Source organism: Petaurus breviceps, unplaced genomic scaffold (assembly GCF_028583685.1).
Source record: "Petaurus breviceps papuanus isolate PSGF00001 unplaced genomic scaffold, PetGlider_PUasm1.0 140, whole genome shotgun sequence".
In the NCBI taxonomy this organism is placed as follows: Eukaryota; Metazoa; Chordata; class Mammalia; order Diprotodontia; family Petauridae; genus Petaurus; species Petaurus breviceps.
Window position 1 is genome coordinate 35,334,946 of NW_027185698.1, and position 25,264 is coordinate 35,360,209.

The window sequence follows — 25,264 nt, forward strand, 5'->3', positions numbered from 1 at the left end:
CACACACACACACACACACACACACACACACACACACACACACACACTCATGCAACTGCTGATATAGATGAACTTGAAATCCTTTCTGTTATAATCTGCAAGTTACTGCAGTAAATCCCTTTTATACCCCAAGGTTCTTTTCTGACTTTTCATCATGCTATGAAAGTGACTCTGGGTTTCTGAAGTATTTGCCAGGAGAACACAAGTTCTGGAAAGTCCTGCTGAGTTGTAAAGTCTCACGGGCATATAGATTTAGAGCTAGAAGGGATAACAGAGGCTATCAAGTCTGACCTTGGCATTTTACATTTGAGAATATCGAGGCACAGAGAAGTTAAGTGATTTCCTCAGCATCACACTAGTGATCAGTGTCTCCCTCATTCCAAATTCATGGACTATGTATTACACAAGTGTGACCTGGTAGTGGTCTATATGTCTACCTTCTAGGGTCTAGAGTAGGAGTGAGGAACCTGTGGCCTCAGGGTCATATGTGACCTAAGTCCTTGGGTATGGCCCTTTCAAATGAGTCCAAGTTTTACAGAACAAATCCTTTATTAAAGGGATTTGTTCTGTGAAGTCTGGATTCAGTCAAAGGGCCTTGAGGACCTAGAGGGCCACAGAGGACCTTGAGGTCGCAGGTTCCTCACCCCTGGTGAGGACTAAATTAGCTGTAGAAAGGTTCATTATTAGAAGTAGACCACCTCAGAATGTTTTATTTGGGGTTTTGATTTCTTACAAAGCAAATCATGAAAACAGCCTATAAAAAAATGGACAAGTTACAATTTCCACTGGTGGTGCAATCACCCTCACAGATGAAACCACATATCTTTTGAAGTATTAAAGTATAATTCCTCCCCCCCCACCCTGCAGTTACATATCATATGACTTATTCCCCAACTGGATTAGAACAAAACCAGAATGTATAAAGTGCTCAAAATCTTGCAAAGCACTTTATGTATTTTATCTCGTTTGAGTCTCGGAGGAACCCTCAGGTGGGTACCAGAGTTGTTTATGCCTCTGTTGATGATTTTCTCCATGCCTAAAAGGTCTTTCCTTCCCTTTTTTACCTGCTCATATCTTCCCTAGGCTTTACAGAACAGCTCAAAATATGTTTGCCCTCTGCCTGAGTCCCTCTCATTTCTAAAATAAAGACATTAAAGATAAAAGGAAAGAAAAGGAAAAAATGAATACAATAAGTATCATTTCCATTCTGTATTCTAGCTTTATGATTTACATATTTGATCATGTAAATCAAATCTGCATTGTGACCTAAAAGTAACCTGGAAAATCAGGTTTCAGCCTATTATTTGGGCCTGTTTCAATTACATGATAAATTCTCATTAGAGTAAAGGAAGTAATTAAAATGGGTCAGAGACAGACGACAGACCACACACACACACACACACACACACACACACACACACACACATTTTTTACAAAATAGAAATCTCCAAGAAACTAAACCAGATGTCTCAGATACAATAAAATACCCTACACAGTGAGGGGCTCTTCAACCGGGTTCATATTAAGCTTCAGACACTTACTTTTGTGTGATTCTGAGTATATAATTTCCCTTCTCTCCATTTCAGTTTCCTCATTTGTAATATGAGAAGGTTGGATTTGATGGCATTTAAGGTCAGGGCAGCTAGCTGGTGCTGGGGCAGCTAGGTAGTACAGTGGATAGATTGTCCCACCTGGAGTCAGGACGTTCACCCTCCTAAGTTCAAATGTGACCTCAGATACTTACCAACTGTGGGACCTTCGGCAAATCAATTAACCATTTTGCCTCAGTTTCCTCATCTGTAAAATGGCAAATCATTCCAGTATCTTTGCCAAGAGTCAGACATGACTGAAAAATGACTGAACAAGGTCCTTTTAAGCTCTAACTCCATTGATTTTTTTCACAAGTCCTAAAATAGACACTTAGTATTTAAGCAACATCTCTATTGCTAGCATGGTAGCTAGCTGCTATATACAACAAAGTAACAGTAGTGGAATTCTATACTTGCATCACAATTCTTGTTCTGCTACTTATTAAGTGACCCTGGTAAAGTCACTCCATTATTCTTGGCCTCAGTTTCTCCTCATATTTGAAATGGAGAGGAAAAAAATATTTATACTCTTCCCCTCATAAGGTTCTATGTTTACCGATGCTTTATAAAAAGTAAAGCAGGTACTTGAAAAAAAAAACAAAAACGTGAAGACACCGTACCAAGAGAGTCAGAGCACCAGACAGAGGATCCGGAGACTTGAGTTCTAGCCCTAGTTATATGTGATCTTGGAAAAATCATCACTCCCTTCTGAGCTTTCATTTTTTCCTCTATAAAATGGAAGTTTTTAGGTACTGGGGCCTTTTTTATTCTTCTTCTCATGATGAAATTGAAGGCAGGGACTCTTTTTTTTTTTTTGGTTTGAATCTCTAACACTTAATTTGCTTTAAATATAGTAGTTACATTAAAATTCTTATTGACTGATCAATTAATTAGATAGTCTCTAAGGTTAATTTCTAGCTCTAACATTCTATAGGTCTATGAATTAGAGATATACAGTTCTTTTACTTGAATTCATTGGAAAATATTATATGACTTATTCCAATTATCCAACCAGCATTTATTTAGCATATCCTGTGTTGTAGGCATTGTGTTATGGGTTGAAGATACAAAGGGGAAAAACATGTAGGCATGAATTTCTCCATTATATAACCATGCCAGTCTTCAAAAATCTTCTGCCTTTAAAATGTATTTCTGTGTCAATCTATCAGGCGTGGGCAGAAACAAGACTTTTTTCACTCCAAGTTAGAATCAGAGAGTGAGAGAATTTTAAAACTGGAGAGAAGCTGAGAAATCACTGCGCACATTTACCAGTAAGGAAATGGAGGCTCATAAAAAGAAGGAAGTAAGTTGTCCAAGGTTACTTGGAGAGTAAGCAGCAAAGCTGGGCCTTCAATGAGGTCTCTTAACTGTGGTTTAGGACTGGGCTCTCTGAATTAAATCCTGTAAGCTGCCTCTTGAATTGGGCAACTAAAAAAAGGAGCATGTCTCTTCTCCAATTTCAAAAATTCCAGCTACCTCTGAAAATACAAAGAAGTTGTTGAGAGAAACATAGAAATAACATGAAATATTGGAAGAAATGGATGAAATAATGAGAAATAATTTATCTCACGCTTGAAAACATTCCTACTTGTGATCAGTTGAAAACAGTCACTGGAAATGCATTACTAGGGAATTTAATTCCATAAGCATTCCAAGGAAAAGAAAACAGATTTCCCCAAAGGAGGAAGATGGAAGAATACGTAATATCCTACAGGAATCTTGTATTTTAAGACATCTGTTCTGTTTTCTTATATTCAAGATATGAAAAGGCAATTTTGTGAAGACAGTATGAACAATCTATCAGATTTCCATGAAGGTAAGAGTGTTCACATGTCAGTATCACAAAAAGGACTAGAGCAGTATGAAATTCAGAAGATCACAAATTAACAGAGGGACAGGACCTCTGAGTCCATCAGGGTCAAATCCTTCATTTTACCAATGAGGAAAATAAGCCTGTAAAAGTTCGTTGATTTGGCCAGTGAACTAAATAAAAAGGATTCAAACATAGATCTTCATAGCATCTGCCACTAAGAGGGAAAAAAATGGCTGATCTGTGCAATGCTTTGGCTTGGTTTTTCAGCACCCCGGTATCAAGTGGAATCATATCTGCCACTTTTGTTGCTTTCTAGCCTCTCCCACTAATTGATGGATACCAGGTTTGGAAGAGACCTCAGGTACCATCTAGACCAACCCATGATTGGACAGAATTCCCTCTGGCATATCCCTGAGAAGTAGTTAACTGGCTCCTTAAAGTGATCCTTGTAATTCCAACATTTTGGTCCCAGGTTAGCCCTCTAAAGAAACACAGAATGAATCCTTTCCCTCTACCACATGGTGGCGCTTCAAATATTTGAAGACAGCTTTCATCCACAGAGAGAATATAACAATAGCACTAGCTGGCATTTATAACATGGTTTAAGGTTTTGTAAAACTCTATAGGCACATGATTTCATTTGAACATCACAAAAAACCCATGAGGTAGAAAATATAGGAATTATTATCTCACATTTTACAGATGAGGAAACTGAGGCCTCGTGAGATTTTAGTCACATAAGCTAAAAACAGTCACAGGCCAGACTTGAGTTTTTCTGACTCCAAGTTCAATACTTTTCTTCTCAAAGCAAAGCCCAGATAAGTTTTTCCCTGGAGAATCAACCAGACTAGAATGCTAATGATAGGGAGTTGGGGGGAGGAGGGGAATTAGCACTCTGATCAAGTGTCTGCCTAAAGAAAAATGATGAAAAAGTCCCAGGAAGCAACTCTGGAGCATACACTAGTTCACTGCCATAAATGTTCATATTATACTTTTTTATGCTTAATGTGACTCTTCATTAATTCATTCAATAAAAATTAAGTGCAAGCTAGGGGGCATTTAGGTGGCACAGTAGATAGAGCACTGGACCTGGAGTTAGCAAGACTCATCTTTGTGGCTTCAAATCCAGCCTCAGACACTTCCTAGCTGTGTGACCCTGGGCAAGTCACTTAACCCTGTTTGCCTCAGTTTCCTCATCTGTAAAATGAGCTAGAGGAGGAAATGGCAAACCACTCTGGTACCTCTGTGAAAAAAACCCCAAATGGGTTCATAGTCAGACACTACTGAAAGATAACTGACCTATGGGCAAGGGTCAGTGCTGCAGATACAAAAACAAAAAATAAAACCATCCCTGCTTTGGATTTTATTGCCTGTCCTATCATATGACTCATTTTGATGTTGGATGACATTAAAACTTCCAGACTTGGTTTTTTTTTCCTCACACAAGCCATTTCTAGCTATGTTTCCCTTCGCCTTATTTATTCAATTTATAATTAGAAACAGTATAGTATGGGCCCTTACATTTATCCCTGTCAAATTTCATCTTATCTGATTTGAAACAAACATGTCAACTTACCCAGATCTTTCTTGATCCTGAGTGTATCATCCAACATATCATCAGTGATAGCTCTGGGCTTCTTATTTGATTCTGTATGTTTGGCTTTCCTTTGGCTCAGCTTCTTACTTGGTTCTTTCCTATCCTAGTCCCACATTTATGGTTTTAGCTGCCATGCATTAAATCGGGTCACTATTTTTTGCTGCCTTGGTTAGTATGGTGACAATATACTCTTCTACTCTCTGTTTTCTCACTTGGTCTCACTCTGAACACTGCTTTGCCTCTCTGTTTATGCATGCAATAGGACAATGTAAGAGAAAAGGTAATGAATTTGTAGTCAGAGATCTTGGATTCAAATCCCACCTCTACCACTTCTAGGCAGTATGACTTCTCACAAGTTATTACTCTCTAGCATTCACTTTCTTCCTCCATAAAATGAAGAAATTAGATTACATCATCTCTAAGGCCTTGTCCAGATCTGAGAAGCCATATAGTAGACACCAAAGTTCATTCTAGTTCTGATATTCTATTTCTTTTTCATTCATTGATCTGTATATTTAAGTGCTCATGATGAGAAAGAAGACATTGTAACCCTGGTCAATGAGAAGATTGTGAACAGTGAACAGGGAACAAAATGAGTTGCTAAAATCCAAAGTCAAAGGGAAAAAAAAAGAAATGTTCCAAGGAGAAACTGAACTTTAGAACTGATGGAAGTTATTGGGGAAATGACAGAAATAAGTCAAACACACCAAAATCTAACAATTATAAGAGGACAAAGCCAGGTTGAGTAACACACTATCAGACCTCAAAGGTTCCAAAGGTACCACAGGCCTTAGATGTAAGTGGAATAACCAAGCATTTCCCAGAAAGAGAGGTAGTATGGGTATTACCAGGAGATAGACAGATTTGGTATCCTGACATCTAGACATCTTGACCTCAAGTCCAGTCTTCTTTCCACCATACTGTACTGCCTCTAGCTCTACTCATTTTCTTTTCCAAAGCACTCGTTAAGGAAATGGTCTTGAATTCAGGGGTGGGGCCTCCAGGCCACATGTAGCCCTCTAGATCCTCAAGTGGGGCCCTTTGATTGAATCCAACTTCACAGAACAAATCCCCTTAATAAAAGGATTGGTTTTGTAAAACATCAGTCAAAAGGCCACACTCAAGGACCTAGAAGGCCACATGTGGTCTCCAGCCTGCAGGTTCCCCATCCCATCTTGATACTGTTATTCACTGATCACCTGTTTTCATTCACTTATCATCTACTGTATTGTTCTAAGTCGGTTTTTTCTGATCAAGTACTAAAATATTTTTTATTTAGCCCAAGGCCAAAGTCAACTTCCTATTATTCAAGCTGACATCTTTTGCAAGGTTTCAGCACTGGATTTTGTTGTTGTTTTATTTGTTTGTTTTTCCTGATTTGCCTGTGCTGGAAATTATCTGCTGCTTTGGATCACTGTTGTCAGGTTTTACCCACGGTAGCCCTAAAATAATCAAGATTTACAGGGAAGGGGAACTTGGTGGCAGAAGTTGCTTCCAAATGTGCAGGGCCAGAATTCACTGAACATGATTTGAGGGCCTCCAATAATTCCTCTTCTATCATCTCTTGAAAAGAGCTTTTTCAGGGTCAGAATCATAAGCCTTACAAAATGTTTGACCAAGTCGGTCAGTTTTCAGTTAAGTTTCTATTCTTCCATCTACCTCGATCCATACTGTTCTATTCAACTAACCATTTATGGGTCATCCATTATATACCAAGCATAATGACCTTGTTATTCTCCTCTTCCCCTATTTCTCAAGCTGCTAGCTTTCCACTTACCACATACAGTAAACATCCCATTTATTAGGAGTCCAATTCTGCCCTCTGGATCAAGACTGGGTAACTAGAAAGAAGAAGAAAAAGACCTATAAGCAGCAGCTAAAATAGTTTTCTAAGGAATACCTACTAAAACCCAAGTAATTTATTTATTATATGAGCCCATCAGGACTTCACTCAGAACCTTAACCCTGATTCTAAATCCACTCTTTTACCCTTTCCCTAGCCTTCCATCCCCAAATGGTCCCATCTCAGCCAGTTTGGGGAGCAAACAGGCAGGTTCCTAAGCCTTATTTATCTCACCAAAATACAGATATGTGGAAAAAATCCATTCCCCAATGAAATCAGAGAAGCAAGAAAAACTCTAGGACAATTTTCTTCCTTATCATTCCCATTTCCTTTTCTTCTTAACTTCTGCCTTCCTATCCTTGACTTTCTGTAAGGTAGGTACTATTATTATCCCCATTTTACAGATGAGGAAATTGAGTCTGGGATTGGTTAGGTGACTTATCTAGGGTCACAGAGGTAGTAAGTGTCAGAGAGAGAATTTGAACTCTAAGTTCCAAACTCTATCCACCATTTGCTGCTGCTGTAGCAACTCCTTTCTCAATGGAGTTGTTTAACTCGCCCCCCCCCCCATGCCTGGAATAATAATAATTCACATTTCTATAGCATGTTAAGGTTTACAAAGTGCTTTTCTCACAGTCACCTTCATCACTGTCCACATGAGTAGACAGACTCAAAGAAAGGAGTTGACTTGCCGGTGGTCACACATAGCTCAGGAACAACAAAGTCAGGATTCAAACCCAGAGTTCTGGCACCTACATCAGTATTCCTTCCCCCACACCAAAAACTTCCCTCCATCCCCATAATTCATATGTTGAAATTCTACCAATTCTACTTATCTACCTTCAAATCTCAGCTTGATTCCTAAAGATTAACTTTACTTCCCTGCCTCAGACTTCACAAAGCACTTTGTTTAACCCTCTTTTATGTATTCATCACATATCATGGTTATGGGAGTGGATCTCGTGCTCCCCTCCCTCCTCCACTACACTGTTGTTGTTCTGACTCTTTGTGACCCCATTTGGGATTTTCTTGGCAAAGATATTGGAGTGGTTTGCCATTTCCTTATCCAGCTCATTTAACAGATGAGGAAACTGAGGTAAACAAAGTTATGTGACTTGTCCACACAGTTAGTATCTGAGGCTGTATTTGAACTCCTATTTTCCTGACTCCAAGCCTGGCACTCTAATTTACTGTACTACCTAACTGTCCCTGCTAGACTATAAGATTCATAAAGGGGATTCACCTAAAATGTGTATCTCCCTAAGTACCTAGCATAAAATTCTACATATAGTAGGAGCTTAATAAATGTTCATTGAAGTTAAATCCATCTAAGAAACAAAGACCTCGCCTTTGAAATAGTTGGTCTTTCAATTATGAGGGTATAGAGTAATATGATATAATACGGCAGAATTAGACTTCCTACATATCAAAAGTTGACTTTATCTGAAGAAAGATTATTCCACAGCTTGAAATATGCTTACAGAATTCAGTTGTCTGAACCAAAGATCATCTGAATGAACTTTCAGTGACATCTCTCATTTATTGATCCCTTTGGACAAAGAAATATATCTGATCAGAGAACTCATTCCCATATGACTCAGCCCATCTTCCTGAAATAAAAACACATCAGCTTATTTGTAAATGTCAGCGTCAGGTCAGAGGAGCCATTGCTATGTTCACTGGAAGCAGGGATGACTAAGCAAACAGACACAGAACACAGTAATTCATTTTGTCTGCAGAGGACAGAACGTCATTTTTTAAATCTCTCAAAACTAGCATCACACCTCAAAAAAGATGAATGTACTATTTGCCCTGATGAATGAAAAAGTGACTTTTGAAAGTGACTTTGAGACCTCCTAAAGCTAATGTCCTCATGTAAGAAGTAAGACCTATATCACCTTATGCAGATGAGGGCCTCGTGATTTATAAAAACAATAATAGAATCATAGGATGTCAAAGCTGAAAGATACCTTAGAACAGAGAAAACTGGAGCCGAAAGAGGCCTTGTAATATACAAAGAATGTCACAGTTTTAGAGGACATTAAGATAGAAATAGAAAATATTAGAGCAAGAAGAAACCCTAAACAATTAACTTCAGAGATAGCTAGATGGTAAAATGGATAGAATGCTGGTCTTGGAGTTAGGAGGACCAGCAGTCATTCTACTATCTACCAGCTGCATTTCTTCCCCACTCTTTGTCAAATTAAAAACAGTATGTTATAAATGGGGAAAAGAATTCTTAAAACTCATCACATTGATGGGGAGGGCAAAGAAGGGAACAGGGACAGTTGAAAGATGAGATTAATGAACAAGAAACAATAGTCAACAATGTAGGACAGTATAGGACAGGTATGATGCCCCCATCACAGCTATAGTACAATGGAAGAGAGGAAATTTGCACAATCATTTAGGAATGTGCTATTTGCTGCAGGTGAGGTATACTGAACTGGTCTTAAAAAATTGGAAAGATTTAAATGCAACACAATTCCAAAGGAAACTATGAGTGTTAAAACAGGCAGAATATCTCATCTCATGGAGACTGTAAAGAAACTGAGAGAAAACAGCATGACAGGGAGTCTGATTAAGAAGTCAGGATATGCATCCCATCTTCCTCAAAGCTTTGTCTGACCTACATTTTCTGTCACATTTCCAATTATCACAGTGATGGAGAGCAAGAGCAATGTCAACTTAAAGAAGTTGATTCTCCTTCTCTAGGAAGCACACATTAATCAAAGTCATGGGAAGCCTTTCTTGTATTCCAGGCTCAGGAATCTGTGATTTCTTTGGTACAGGTAATACCTTCACCAATGCAGATCCTGGACCTTCTATAACTTCAGACACGGTCTTGCAGAGTTTTTCTGGTCAATTCATGCCCTGCAGCCAATATGTTGATGAGTCTCTCCAAATTTAGATAGATTGGTCCTCAGATGATGTACACAGAGTGCATCAATAGGTCCAGAGTAACAACAAAAATAGTTGGTATGTATGTGGTGTTTTAAGTTTTACAAAATACTTTACATATTTCATGCCATTTGGATCTCACAGCAACTCTGCGAGATAGGCAAAATCATTTATTCTCTCCATTTTACAGATGAGAAAACTGAGGCTCAGGGAGGAGAAATGGCTTGTCCAAATAGCTCTGAGTAAGAATTCAAACCTAAATCTTCCTGAATCCAAGTCTGATGCTTGACCCTTATGTTGTGCTGCCTTTATCTGAAACCTAGTATCTAGGTTGGTTGGACCTCCCAGATGGAATATTCTGTTGATTCAGGCCTTGAGAAGCCAGAGTCACCTCCAGGCCACAATGAGGAATCAGATAATGACCTTGCTAGAAGTGAGTGGTGAAGTGGTCCATTTGCTTTTATTCATCCAAAAATCTTTATTATTTTATAGTTATTTGATGTCATGAATTTATAGTGGATGAATGCCAATAACTCGGGTTCCCTGCCATTAGTTCTGGCAAAATGTGCTTCTTCAGAGGGGAAGCAGACTGATGCTTCAGTTGAATCTAGAAGCCTTGCCTTCTTCAGATCATTTTCCTTCATATACATCAGAAAGCTATCTCTGTTCTTAGAGTGTTTAATTCCCTCAGTGACTATCATTTTTCTCTTAACCTGTTTGCTCACAATGTCCGCACATGCTGAGTAACATCATAGACCCGTACTGTCATGCCATGGTAATATTTATGAGATATTCCCCATAGATCTGTGAAATACACCATTAAAATCTAGAGTATCCCCCTTTTTTGCAAACTCACATATACATAACCAAAATGACAATGTTGTGTTTTCAAAAGGAACTAGAGATCAAGTATTGGGTCCCTCTCTTCTTTCCTTTGGTTAGATATTTTGGCAAGTTAAGATGGTAGTGCTTACTGAAAAGTCATTCTGTTTTCATTGTATTTTGTTCTCTCCTGATAGAGGGACATGGCACAGCAGAGGGAGAGCCAGACTTGGAGTCAAGAATACCTTTGTTCAAGTTCTTCCACTGATAAACCCTGGCTCTGTGACCCTAGCTTAACTGAACCTCTTAGGGCTCTAGGCAGCTTTCTCAGACTATATATTGAAGAGAAGGTATCAACCTTCATTGATACAGGGAATTTCCTCACCTGGGTTTCTCTATAATAATGAGATCACAGAGTCTGTGCCGAACCCTGCCCTACTTGTTACCCTTCTTTTCTCCCCCCCAAAAATAGTTCTACCACTTTCTAGGAGCCTCTTGATATTTAAGGCACATGGAAGAGAAAGCCAATAATTCAAACAACCAACTATTTCTTTTCTTATTTATTTTATGTCACATTAATTTCTGAATACATCCCCCCTGTCCTGAAAGACATTCCATGTAACAAATATTTTTAAAGAGGACCAAAAAATCAGCTTAGTAAAACTTATACAATAATCTTGTCTGACAACACATGCAATATTCCATATCCATATTCCCCTAAATTTTAAATGAAAGAAAGAGGATGTATTTTCTCATTTCTTTTTTGGGACCAAGCTTAACCATTATAATTATACGTAACTCAGTTTCTTTTAAATTCTTTCCATTCATATTGTTGTTGCCATTATGTATATTATTTTAACCACCTTTATCTTCCAAAACTTCTTTTATTTATATGGCAATTTTCTCAATTTATCCTAAAAAAATTAATGAGTCTGTTGCTATAAGCAGAAGGGTGTTTTTCCTATCTTCCAACTCTAAATCCTAATAAGAGTCTACTGTGACAGATTTCCTTTCAACTTCAGAAGGAAACTTAAAGATGATTTAGTCCAGGAGTGGGGAACCTGGGGGCTTGAGGCCCATGTGTAGCCCTCTAGGTCCTCAAGTGCAGCCCTTTGACTGAATAAAACTTCACAAGGCAAGTCCTTTTATTAAGGGGATTTGTTCTGTGAAGTCTGGATTCAACCAAGGAGCCATGGCTTCAAGGATGCAGATTCCCCACCCCTGATTTAGTGCATGATTATTTAGCCTCTCTTTTAATATCTCCGATAATCTGAGGAGTAAGAATTGGGGTGGGGGGAGAGGTAGGGGAGGTTGACTTTGTGACTGAGACAGAGATACGGAACAAGCCAATTCCATTCTCCACAACAGTCTTTCAAATATCTGATGAAAACTGTCCCATCTCCTAGGAGTGGTATTCTCTTACTCAACTCATGATATAGATAAAGCTGGAAGATCCTCAGAAGCCATGTTGTCCAACACATTCCCATTTTAGATGTGGAAACTAAGGCCCAGAGAGTTTGTGATTTTTTTCAAGGTCATATAGATAAATGTTTGACTCTAGAACTAGGATTCTTTCTACTATACCCTAACAAACTTTTTTCCTTTTTCTTTTTTTCCCCACTTAATAGTATTTAATTTTTTCCAATTACACGTAAAGATAGTTTTCAGCATTTTGTTAAGATTCTGAGTTCCAAATTTTTCTCTCCTTCCCTTCCCTCCCCACGCCTCTCACCAAGACAGGAAGCAATCTAATACAGACTATACACATATAATCATATTAAACATATTTCCACATTAGCAATGTTGTGAAAGAAGAATCAGAATAAAAGGGGAAAACCACAAAAAAGTAAAAACAACAACAAAAAAGAGAAAATAGTATGCTCTGATCTGCATTCAGACTTCATAGTTCTTTCTCTGGATGTGGATAGTATTTTCCAACATAAGTCTTTTGGAGTTGTCGTAGATCATTGTCTTGCTGAGAAGAGCCCAGTTTATCAAAGTTGGCCATCACACAATCCAACACACTTTTCTTAAGCAACTACTATGTGAAAGGTGTTATTCTAGGCACTGGAGCTTTGTAGAAAAAAACCAGAAATCCCTGCCTCAAGGAACTGACCTTTCACTAAATAGATACAAGAGATAAAAAAATAATATGAGGTAGGGAATAGATAGGATAAAGGTGAGATCAAACAGCTCTAAGAAAATTTAGGGAAGGGAAAACACAACTGTGGAGGTCAGGAAAGGCCTTAAGGAGAATGTACCACTTAAGCTGAACAATTACAGATGTGTAGGCCATTTATGCAAATACATAGAGAATGGCATGTCAAACTTGGTAAAGACCTAGCAGCATCATGGGGCTAGAACATTGGTAGTCTAATAGAGAATAATGTAAATTAGAGTCACATTGCAGAAGGCATTAAATAAATAATTTGCATTTTATCCTAGAGGCAACACAGCCATTCTAAAGGTATTTTTAAATTTTTTATTTCATTTTTTTGTTGTTATTTGAGGTTTTTTGGTTTTGTTTTTTTGAAAGAGAGTGATGTGGTCAGGCCTTTGCCTTATGAAACTCATTTTAGCAATTGTGCACAGAACATATTTAAGAGTTCGGATTTGGAGGGAAGAGACCAAACCAGAGACTCTGAATAGTCCAGGGAAGAGAGAAGTGACTTAAATATAGTGACCGTAGAGAAAAGAAGACAGATGTCAGAGATGGTTCAGAGCTATAATCAACAGGACTGATAAGATGGGAGCAAGAGGGAAAGAGAAAAGTCAAAATGATTAATGTGTTGAATCTAGGTAACTAGAGGGAGAAGGGGAAGGTGGGAATGGTGCTGCCCTCAACAGAAATAGGGAAGTGGGAAAGAGAGATAGATTTGGGCCTGGGAGAGGGGGAGATGAGTTTAGTTCTGAAAATGTTAATTTTGAGTCACCAACAGGGCATTTACTTAGACAAATTCAGGAAATAGTTGGAAATGCAGAATAACAAATGCAAGAGAAGGGTTAGAATTTGATATATAAATTTGGAAGTCTTGATTTCTCAATCATAACTGAACTTCTAGGAGTATATATGATCACCAATGAAGGAAGGAGCGGAGAGAGAGAAGAGGGCCTGGGATGGAGGCTTTGGAAGCCATTCACATAAGCAGGAGATGGATGCTGATGTGGCAAAGGACTTTTAAAGAGAGTTGCCTAAACAGAAGGGAACCAGGAAAGAACCACAGAGTCCATAGAAACCAAAAGAATAACCTTTGAAGTTCTTCTAACCTAGAGTTTCTCATTAATGGCCTCTGTGACCTTTAGCAAGCCACTTTCTCTCTGGAGGCCTCAGAAAATAAAAGACAGCTTTATAAAATGAAGAGAATTTGGGATTCAGAACCCAAAGACCTGGGTTTGAGTCTTGAGTGTAACAATTACGAACTGTGTGACATTTTTGTAGTATCAATTTCCTCATCTGTTAAAAAAAAAAGGATCATAATATTCAGCATTATATTTCTAATTGGAATTATTGTTGGGAAGGTATCAAAGTGAAGTGAGTCCCAATGATCCCAATATTCCAGGTCCAAAATTCTGTGCTTTTATGAACTAATAGCAGTCATCCACAAAGTAAATGAGAAAAGCAAAAGAAAGCAGAAATCAAAAAGAATACCATCCTGGGGATATTTAGAACAGAGTTTCAGCCCTCTGCTCATGATAGCCTTGAGGGTATTAATGCATTACAATCCAGAAGTATAATGACGCTGAGTCAACAAAAACAGGTTAAATCTTATTTAATATGCTCTGTTTTAGAATTTTGAAATGTGTAGTACATTTTAGAAAGTTTCACAGCCCCATAGATTAAAATGAAGTGCTGGTGCTAATAGGAGGAAAGCCTCAATTAACAGGATTTTAACTAGAAGGGACTTAGAGATTATCTAATCTAATCCTTTCATTTTACAGATAAGTGGTTCTTGATTCTGTTCTACTATGTTTGCACCCAGAATTATGTAGGATATAAGTGGTAGAGCTGAGAGTGAAACTCAAACTTTCCCACTACAAAATCTATCTGTTATCTGGAAAATTCATTTGCCTTCTAAAATGAGGAATTTGTGCTTTAAATGCCACTCTAATGGGAGAAAATGAGGGAGAAAGAATAAAAAAAAGAGAGCCTTTAATTAAACTATGAACATAGCCTTAAACAGCCAGGGGAAAAGGGCTTTTTGTTCTAAGGTGCTTCTACCAATATCCTATCCCTGCACTTTGCCTCCTGGTCATTCGCTGACCCAAATAATGGCTGGGTACAGCTTCCTGCATCCCATTGCCATGATGCCCATTTCCTAAGACCACTTCCCCCAACATCAAAAGGAGTAAGAGCAAATTTTGTCCTTCTTTTTGCCCCACTGCACCTGGGACCACATCTTCCTAAACATACCACCATATTTTTTTTTTGCTCCAAAAGAAAAAATGCAGATTTTTAGGTATAGCCATGGGACAATAACATTGACATATAGAACATTCAGCCTTCAGCAGGAAATCAATCTGGTGGTTATTCGAATGGGTTACTTCAAGCAGGGGGAGGAAATGAATGAGTATATTGTTTGCTTGAACAAATCTCAGAAAAAGGTCAATCACAGTGCCTACACTTGGATAAATCCAGGCTTGTTTTCAGTTCTTCAGAGAATACTTTTCCCCTGCAAAATGTTTATCTGAAGCATAAGCTGTATGGCCATTATGTTACTCTGTTAAACAAACAACTGACTGAATTTTGCTCCCATGCTTAACCACATATTATCTTTAAGCACTATGTAAATGTCAAGACTACCACAAATCTTTGTGCTAAAATGGTTCATTTACACTTGCCTCCTACACTCATATCTAACTGTCAAAATCAACTCCATCCTTCAAGGCCCAGCTATAATACCCCTTCCTCCAGGAAGTCTCTGCTGATCTCTCACGCATCTAGACATATTTCCACCCTCTCTGAAACCTCCACAATCAGTTTACACCTAACTTAATAAGCTGGCCACATTCTGCCTCAGATTCTAGAGTGTCCCATAGAAATGGAATCATTTCCCTTTGTCCTTTTAGCAATCTATTTTATTTATAGATATTAAACAGAATAGTGAAATATACTTTTACTTATGACTTAGGCAAATCCATACTTTAATTTTTTTTTCCTTTTTTTGGGGGGGAGGGGCAATTGGGGTTAACTGACTTGCCCAAGGTCACATAGCTAGGAAGTATTAAGCATCTGAGGCCAGGATTTGAACTCAGGTCCTCCTGACTCCAGTGCCCATGCTCTTTTCACTGCGCTATCTAGCCACTGCCCCAATTTTTAAATTATTAAACTGGAAATTTCTCATTTTTGAAGATTTTTAAATTATTCAGTCCTTTTCCAGTTATGTCTGACTCTTTGTGACCCCATTTGGGGTTTTCTTGGCAGAGATACTGAAGTGATTTGTCATTTTCTTCTCCAGCTTATTTTACAGATGAGGAACTGAGACAAACAGGGTTAAGTGACTTGTGCAGGGTCACTCAGTTATTCTGAGTTCACATTTGAACTCCAGAAGATGAGTCTTCCTGATTGCCAGCCCAGCTCTCTATGCACTATGGCACCACCTAGCTGCCCTGCTTGAAGACTACACCTAAAGAACAATCTCTGGAAGGGCATGCTAAACTGGAATGCTCAGTATGATGGAAAAACACCTGCAAAAGTAATGCTACTTATCTGTACCTGGGAAGGAACAAGAAAGTCAATGTTTTGAAGAGAAATTAGAAATAATGGAAAAAAAGCCTAACAACCTCTTTATTTCCTGAAGGTTCCCAGAAGACTTCTATAGAATCTCTCTAAAAGGCTACATTTATCTGCTTGCTTTACTCTAAATTTGGGGATCCTGGCCATTTTGCAAGTCAAAGACCCCTCTGGCAGTACAGTGAAGCTTATGGACGCCTTCTCAGAATAATTATATCATATGCATAAAATCAAAGGTGTAGGATTGCCAAGGGAAACCAATTATATTGAAATACAGTTATCAAAATGTTAAAAAAAAAAAAGATATGGAACCCTAAGTTAAAAACCACTACTCTAGATAAACATGCGTTCTCTCAAATACTTGCATTCCAGTTAAATAAAAATGTACTTCTTACTCAAAAAAATAAAATAATAATACCCACAGAATCAATACAATTTTTTTTTAAAAAAAAAGGAACATATAACTAAGAAAGAGTTGCCGCTCTCAAGACCCTCAAAGGTCTGGTGACATGCTGACTAAAGAGTGAGAAACTGGGCTCATATATCCCCTCTAAACTTACCAGCTATGAGGACTGTAGCACTATAAAAAGATGGGCTGAATCAATGGGCTCTGAGGCCTCTGCCAGCTCTGCTTCTATCTATAATCTTTATTCGTTGTCTAGGAATGGATGATCAGTATATTAGAGTATCACACACAAAATCAGATTCTCGGGGAGAGAAAACCACTTCTGATAAGGGTAAATTACTAAGACAAGTATCTCAAAAGTTCTGTTAACAGATTTTGGCAACCTAAAACCAATTAAAGTGGGCAATTAGGTGGCACAGCAGATAGAGTGCTGGGCCTGGAAACAGAAGACTTACTTCCTAAGTTCAAATCTGACCTAAGACACATCCTAGCTGTGTGACCTTGGGCAAGTCACTTAAGATTTTTTGCCTCAGTTTCCTCATTTGCAAAATGAGCTGGAGAAGGAAATGGCAAACCATTCTAGTATATTTTCCAAGAAAACCCAAAATGGGGCCACAAAGAGTCAGACACAACTGAAACGCCACTAACTAAAGAATTCAAAAACCCCAGTTAAATTCCTTTTGCCTTAATGTATTCCACAGCCACTTTGCTGACTCTGAAAGAATAAAAAGGCAAAAGTATGATCAGCAGAAAGAAAAACAGCAAAGATAATATGGGATCATCTGCTGCTGAATAATTCAGAGCTGCCTCTCCAAAGCTAGATCAATGTCAGATAATTCAAGATTATATGAGAAGAATCACCTCACATTAAAGCTAGGACAGACCTAAGAAATCATTTAATTCAAATGCAATGTTTGACAGACGAGGAAACTAAGGCACAGAGAGGTAAGGTGCATTTCTCCATGTCCCAGAGTCAGTAAGTGTCAGAGTTAGGAAACTAAATTCATTTTCCTAAAACCTCAAATATAGAGTTCTTTCCCCCACACCATAATTTTGAACTGACTCTCAATCCTGAAGTTGAAAAAAAAAAGTAAATCATACTTTGTTATCAAGAAAATCCTTGGTTTGAAATCAGTAACAGAAAATTGGAACTTGAAGAATATGACATAATATTCTAATATGGTCTAAAGGAAAGTAATTTGATTCAACAAATAATTGGCTGCTTCATTTAGGTTCCAGGGCTCAGCAATGCCAATACTAAAACTAAAAAGAAAAAGAAAAAAAAACCTCATGCTAAAGGAGTTCCCATTCAATGACTACTCAATTCAACATTTGCTAAGAACCTGATAAGTGCAAGATCCCACCAAATTCTTTGCTTGGTATAGAAAGATGAAAAAATGATAGCCCCTGACCTCAAGAAGGTTCTAATGTAATAAGAAGGATAGAACACATATGCTAAAACACAATAAGGGAAAAGATACAATAAGTGCAAAGGAAAAAATGTAGGGAAATTACCCTAAAACATCTGAGGGAGGGAAAGATTGTTTTCATTTGAGGGAGGGGGAATGAAGTTAAGCTTGGAACAGGCAACTTCAGAACTAAAACTTGAGGAAGCAAAAGGCTGTCACCAGGCAGAAAAAAGGAGGAGGGTTTTGTTAGAGGCATGGGAGGTAATGAGCATGAACACTTGTCTACATGTGAAGTATTTTCAGAATTTGTTTCCTTAAATGACGTAAAAATATAGATCACATTTCTTCTTCACTACAAATATAGACATCATGCCACAAAAACGGGAAAGTAAATTCTCACCCTCTAATTGTAGGCCCTTTAGGTAGGCCGATGATGTGAAAGTTCATCTCTCTCTCTCTCCCTCCCTCCCTTCCTCCCTTCCTCTCTCTCTCTCTCTCTCTCTCTCTCTCCATTTCTCCTTCACTGTCTTTCTCCCACTCTCTCTTTCAATACTTGTTACTTTTTATTTCTATTTGGAAAGATAGAGAAGTATGCAAGATTTGAATGAATTCCTAGAAAAATAGCTAAATATAAAACATCTATTATTGAAATATGGTGATTGCTACCCTTGAGACCTTGAACAAAACAATTCACTTTCTTTGGTCACTTTCCCTCATCTTCAAAATAAGGTAGTCAGTCTAGATGACTCAAAAACTTGGAGGCAATTCTTCTCAATAGCCTTTATAACTTTCTAGTCTAGACCCTTGTAATAGTAATGGCAATTAAAGATTCCCCTGTATTGGCTTGGTTTTCAAATTGATTGTGTTAAAACCCAGAGCTTGTTAATCCCACCTGTGGGATGGGCTTGTTGATGTGAAAAGAGAGTCCCGAACTGGGAGGAGCTGGTGACGTAGATTTGGAGAAACACAAGAGAGAGGCAGAAGAACTTTTTGGAAGCAGCACCTCATGGAGAGAGAGAGACTAAGAGAATTGCTGGTGGCCACTTTGAATTGCCCTGGACTTTTGAGACCTGCCCCTGGAGCTGCCAAGGACTGAGGAGACATGGCTGTTTTGCTGGTACTTTGTCTGTCTGTTTTGATGTTGTTTTGCCAGATTTGTCCACTGGTGAAAGACAGTCCTGTTGAAGAAGTCCTGGAACCTGGCTGTTGGCTAAGAGCTCCTGAGACTGTCCTGCAGACAGAGAGTGAATACTGTCCACTGGTGAAGGACAGTGCTGTTGTTGCAGGGGTCTGGGAACCTTTCTGTTGGTTCAGAGCTACTGAGACTGTCCTGCAGACAGAGTGAATACTGTCCACTGGTGAAGGACAGTGCTGTTGTTGTAGGGGTCTGGGAACCTTTCTGTTGGTTCAGAGCTACTGAGACTGTCCTGCAGACAGAGTGAATACTGTCCACTGGTGAAGGACAGTGCTGTTGTTGCAGGGGTCTGGGAACGTTTCTGTTGGTTCAGAAGCCCTGAAGAAGGATTTTCTTGTTGTATGTTTACAGAAATCCTGGGAGAGGGTTTTGCTAATGTTTTCAGGGGTTCTAGGACTGTTATACAGACAGAGGATGAATTAATGAAGGGACTGGCAATGTATCTTGTGGCCTTGCTAAGCCTTGTCTCCCCAGGAACTAAGATTACTGAGAACTTGCCTAGTGTCAAGATGAAGAAAAGACCTCCATTTGGGTATTAAGTGCTGTGCTTAAACTTGATGTAACTCTGGGGTAGATTCAATTGTGATCCAGGGGTGGGGAACTTTTGACCTTTTTGTGTTCTATGGTTGAACAAATGAATGTACTTTACTTAGATTGGAAACTAATCTCCATTTGAGAAGAGGGGCTTTGTGGTGGACTAAATGAAGGTACAGCCTAGGGATGGAGTAGTATTTAGAACAGGGACTTTGTAATTGATTGAATGAATGGAAGGTCCTGGGGTGGGGTAATACTTGGAGATTATTTAATCACACTTAGTAAATGCTGCATTTTGAATGATGTCATGTTTTGATCTTCTCTGTTCTTAATTTGTCACTGAATAAAATGGAGAGCACCTATGCTGGTATTCTGAACCTTGGGAAGTTGCCTTTCCTTGGCATTACATTACAACCCTTCAATTTACAGATAAGGAAACTGAGGCTCAGAGAAATTAAGTAACTCATCTAAAGCCATATAATCATTTAGAGGTAAAGCTAAGACAAGGTGCCAGGATCATAAGATCCCAGAGTCCAAGAGGAAACAGTCCTGAGGAGCCATCTTACATAACCTGTTCTCTCTTCTATAACATGGTAATCCTGTAGTATGCTGAAAATACCCATCTGGTATTTGCTTGAATACATTCAGTAAAGGAGAACTCACTACCTCCAGAGATAGCCCAGTATACTTTTGGATAACTCTAATTGTTAGGAAGTATTTTCCTGACATCAAATCTAAATTCATCTCTCTGCAACGTCAATCCTTCCTTCCTCTGAACCAAATAGAACAAGTCTAATTATTTTCTTCATGACCTTCAAGAACTTAAAAATAGAAATTCTATCCAACTTAAGTCTTCTCTTTTCCAGCTGAAACAGTTCCAGTTCCTTTAACTTCTCCTCATGTGGCATACAAACATGACCCCTTGCCAGTCTCTGAGCTTTCCTACTTATCAATGTCTTTTCTAAAATGTGGTACCCAAAATCAAACTCAGTATTCCACATGTAGTCTTACCATGCTCACTAAATCCAGTCCTAGAAATTAGACTTTTCCAAATGCAACTTATGACTACATTGACTTTCTTGACAGCCATACCACACGTTCTGCTAATCTATTATAAGTTCACAGTTCACCGAAGTCCTCAGATCTTTTTCACATTTCTCTAAAAATACTTCCCTAAATTTGTACTTGGAGAGGTGATTTTTTAAGCCTAAGTGTAATACTTTACATTTATCTGACCATGGTTTTCCCCTAATCAATAAACTCCTGTGGGTCCTCATTACCTCTGATTGTTGTTCAGTCATTTCAGTCATGTCTGACTGTTCATGACCCCATTTGAGGTTTTCTTAGCAAAGATACTGGAGAGATTCGCTATTTCCTTCTCCAGCTCATTTTATACATGAGGAAACTGGATTTATACATGAGGAAAACAGGATTAAATTACTTTCCCAGGGTCATACAGCTAGAAAGAGCCAGATTTGAACAGATCTTCCTTACTCCAGGCCTGATACTCTATCCACTCTGCTACCTAGCTGCTCTATTATTTCTGCAGGCAAACATATAAACCACATTTTAGCATTTAAATCCCTTCACAATGAAGGTTTGACCCCTCTTTCCAGGTTTATTTCCCTTTACTGTCCTTCATATCCTCTTTATGGCCTAACCAAACAAGCCTTCTTGCTATCTTCACATATAACACTTCATCTCCCATTTCTGTATCATTACCTAGGCTGTCCCACATGCCTGGAATGCACTCTCTCTTATTCCTTTCTTAGAATCCATAGCTTGCTTCAGAGCTCAGCTCAAGGGCCACCTCCTATCTGAAAGCTGCTAATGCTTTCTTCCCAAAAATTATTATGTATTTATTTTACATATACTTACTTTTATATGTTCTATCTCCCCTGGTAGAATGTAATTTCCTTGGGGGCAGGGGCATTTTTAGTCTTTGTAGCTCTAACACCTAGCACAGTACAAGACAGATACTTAACAAATGTATGATGTCCAAGATCTGAAACATATTAGTTCTATAATTAACACTCATACACACACACACACACACACACACACACACACACAAATTTATTTCTCAGACCCTCAGTTTCTGAAACTCTAAATTAGGGATAGTAAGGTTTATATTCCCTATCACACAGAACTGTTATGAAAAAAAATTATAGCCCTAAAGTCATGATATAAATGAGAGTTATTATTATTATTATTTCCAGATATATTATATCAGTCTTTCTCACATATTCTGTCTTTTGATCAAACTGTGCTATTGTCCATACACAACATGCGTTGGAACAGATTGTAAACCTCCAAGACTAAAATACATTCCCTTACATACAACTCTTGTGATCTCTGGCTTCCTTCAAAGCATGACTTGGGTGACATTTCCTACAGTAGGCCTATCCTGATCCCCTCAGGATGATTAATGCTTTCCTATCCTGTCTCCAACCAAAATAAATTTGCATTCATTTGTATATAATTCATATTGACTTATCTATATAATTGCTGTATCTCTCCAGTAGACTGTAAGCCTCTTGAGGTCAGGAATTTGTTTTGTTTGTTTGTATCCCACCAGACTTGTCTACTTAACAGATACCAGTTAAACTGATCTCTTTTGTTATTTTTATATCACCATAATTTATCTCTCAGTATCATTACTCTTACCCATCCCCACTTAACAAATAGTATTTTAAGTCAAAAGAAAAAGAAAAAAGGTGGGGGGGGTGTCAGGGCTGGGGGAGGGAGGACATCAATACAACTGATCAATACATTAAAAACACCTGAAAATATATGCAATGTACAACCCTTATAGACCTCCCAACTTTGTAAAGGATTGTAGTGGGTGTGTTTTATCATCTTCTTTCACTTGTTCTTCATAATTTTGCCACATTTACTTTTGATTTGTATTTGTGTGTATATATGCGTGTTCTTTTTCTTTACATTGTTGTGTCCATTGTATACACTGTTTTCTTGGCTCTGCTTACTTCACTCTGCATGTTAACTATTCACATCTTCTATTGTCTTTGCCAATTTTCAGGGTGTGGTGTGAAACCTTAGCGTTGTCTTGATCTGTCTTTGTCTTATTATGGTGATTTTGAGCATTCTTTCATGGGGCTGTTGACAGCTTGCAATTCTTCTTTTTTATAACTGTTCATATCCTTTTTCAACTTTTGATGATCCAGATGATAGTAAACAGAAAGTTCTATTGGTAACTGAAAGGATTTGATTAGTGACTTTTTAAAACGCCTTACAGTGAAGTTCTTTGGTAGTTAGTATGTCTGCTGAGAAGATGAAATGCAAGATTCAGTCACTACTGTGATTACACAAGAGATAAAAATACACAACCAGATTCACCTCCAAAGAATGAAGTTTTTAAGCCAAAAGAGACCTTCGAGTCATTGACTCCTTGCTCTGTATTTTACTCTCCATGTGATCCTGAAGAAGCCCCTTTTCCTCTCTGACCCTTAGTCGCCTTATGTAATATTTATTCCACCTGCCTGACCAGGTTACTGTTGAGGATCAAGGGAGATTTAAGGCTTGAAAGTGCCGAAAGCCCTAGGTGAGCATCAGCTGAATTGGACCATTGCAATATCAGGCATGAAAATCTAAAAACTGAGGCAATGCCCGAATCACTTCATGAAGAGGTAGGTAGCTGTCCACACCATTTCTCCAATCAAAGGACTTCCCCTCATCACAGGATCATCTAGTTCCTCCCTCTCATTTTGCCAGTGAGGAAACTAACACCTAGAAACATAGGCACATGCCTAAGTCATCAGCAGCCCAAGGATGTTGAACCATGCCAAGGACCTGGGGTGCAAGAACTTTCTTTTCTGCATCTTCAGTGGCTATGTCTATAGTATCTGCAGGAGCTGGGGCAGATCGCAATGGAGCATAGAGGCTGTCTGTCCATTTACTATTGACTCATCTTTTTCCTGGTCACACATTTATGTATTTAGTTCCTTTACATTGGTCAAAATATATGTCACTTAAAAAATTTCAGTGAAGGTCATCCCTTGACTCAAGCATCCCTGGATATATTTCACTTGCTTTCTAAGAAGCTGCTGCCCTAACAGTCAATGAACCTCTTCTTCGTCACAAAAGTTAAACAGGTTCAATGCTGTAGCCACATAGAAAAGTGGATCGTTGGTTGTTACAAAAGGCTCAGGGTGCTCATAAAGATAAATTGCAATAGAATGGAACAGAATGAAAAGATCATAACCATAAATCTAAAAGGGACCTTAGAGCCCTGTCCTATACAGTTTTTCGTGTTTATTGAAATCTATTGTTTTTATATTATCTTAACTTCTGATTCTAAGCGCCATCCCTATCCACCAAGCCACCTCACGTAACATTTTTTAAAGCAAGAGGGAAAAATGTAGCTCAGCAAAAGCAACTAATGTATTATATTTCACAGCTATAGTCCTCCATCTTTGTACAGAAGGGAAGAAAGTGTATTTTTTTCACCTCTTCTTTGGGAACAACCTTGGTCCTTACTTATAATTATACTGAATTCAGTTTCCTTTTTGTTGTTCCATTTCCATCAATAGTCATTGTATATGTTGGTTTTTCTCTGGATCCCAGATCTGTCATTTTACAAAGGTAAAAACCGAGACTCAGAGGAGAAGATATGAGTTGGCCAACATCACAAAGGTGCTAAGTTACAGAATCAGGATCAAAGTTGTCTGATAATAAGTTTGGCTCTTAAAGCTCTTTTGCCTGGTTAGGGACAGAAGATACACATTCCCCATCAACATAAACTAGAAAAGCACCTACCAGTTGTGATCATTGGCCCCTAGTGAGTATGAGACAATGGTGGGAGGAGGCCTTTATATCTGCTTTTTTAAAAATAGAGTTAAGGTAGCCAAAGTCATCTTTTATTGAAAATTGTCATCTAATGTTCACAATTACAGCACCATCTTCTGATTGTAGTCTGTGCTTGTATATACACATGCAAGGGGTTTCCCATTATTTCATGTGATTCCCCCCAAATGAATAAGGTCTGGTAGAAGAAGATTTTATCCTCTGTTCTCTTTCCTGGTCGCCATGTACCTCCTGCACCTTCTGCTCAGACACAAGGTGTAACTTAAACCCTTTGCAACAGAAGCTCTTCACATAGCTTTCCTTCATCTACACCTTGGTTCACTACGTAATCTAGCATGCATCCTTCAACTTACTCATCAATTCTGGCACTCTCTGTGTCTTAAGGCACCACCCACAAGCACAAAGATACAGAGTCTTTTGTTTTCTTCCATCTATTACCCTCCCACCTTCAGTTATAGGAATTCTTTCTATTTAAGTCTGCATAATAATTCATGAACATAAGCACATGCCTGAGCACAGAAAATTCCCAAGCTAGGAAGATGAACTCTGTGGATCTCCCATGTTCCTGCTCTACCACAAATCCTATGGTCATAATGCAAA

At 38.4% G+C, this 25,264-nt stretch overlaps 1 protein-coding gene across 1 annotated transcript in view; it reads right to left on the reverse strand.

Moving 5' to 3' along the window:
* Positions 1–25,264, reverse strand: part of LOC138147548 (janus kinase and microtubule-interacting protein 1) — a 200,392-nt gene that overhangs the window by 77,817 nt on the left and 97,311 nt on the right. The window contains exon 3 of the mRNA XM_069070057.1: positions 6,777–6,840. The gene's annotated coding sequence lies outside the window, so the exon portion shown is untranslated. The remainder of the gene's footprint in view (positions 1–6,776; positions 6,841–25,264) is intronic.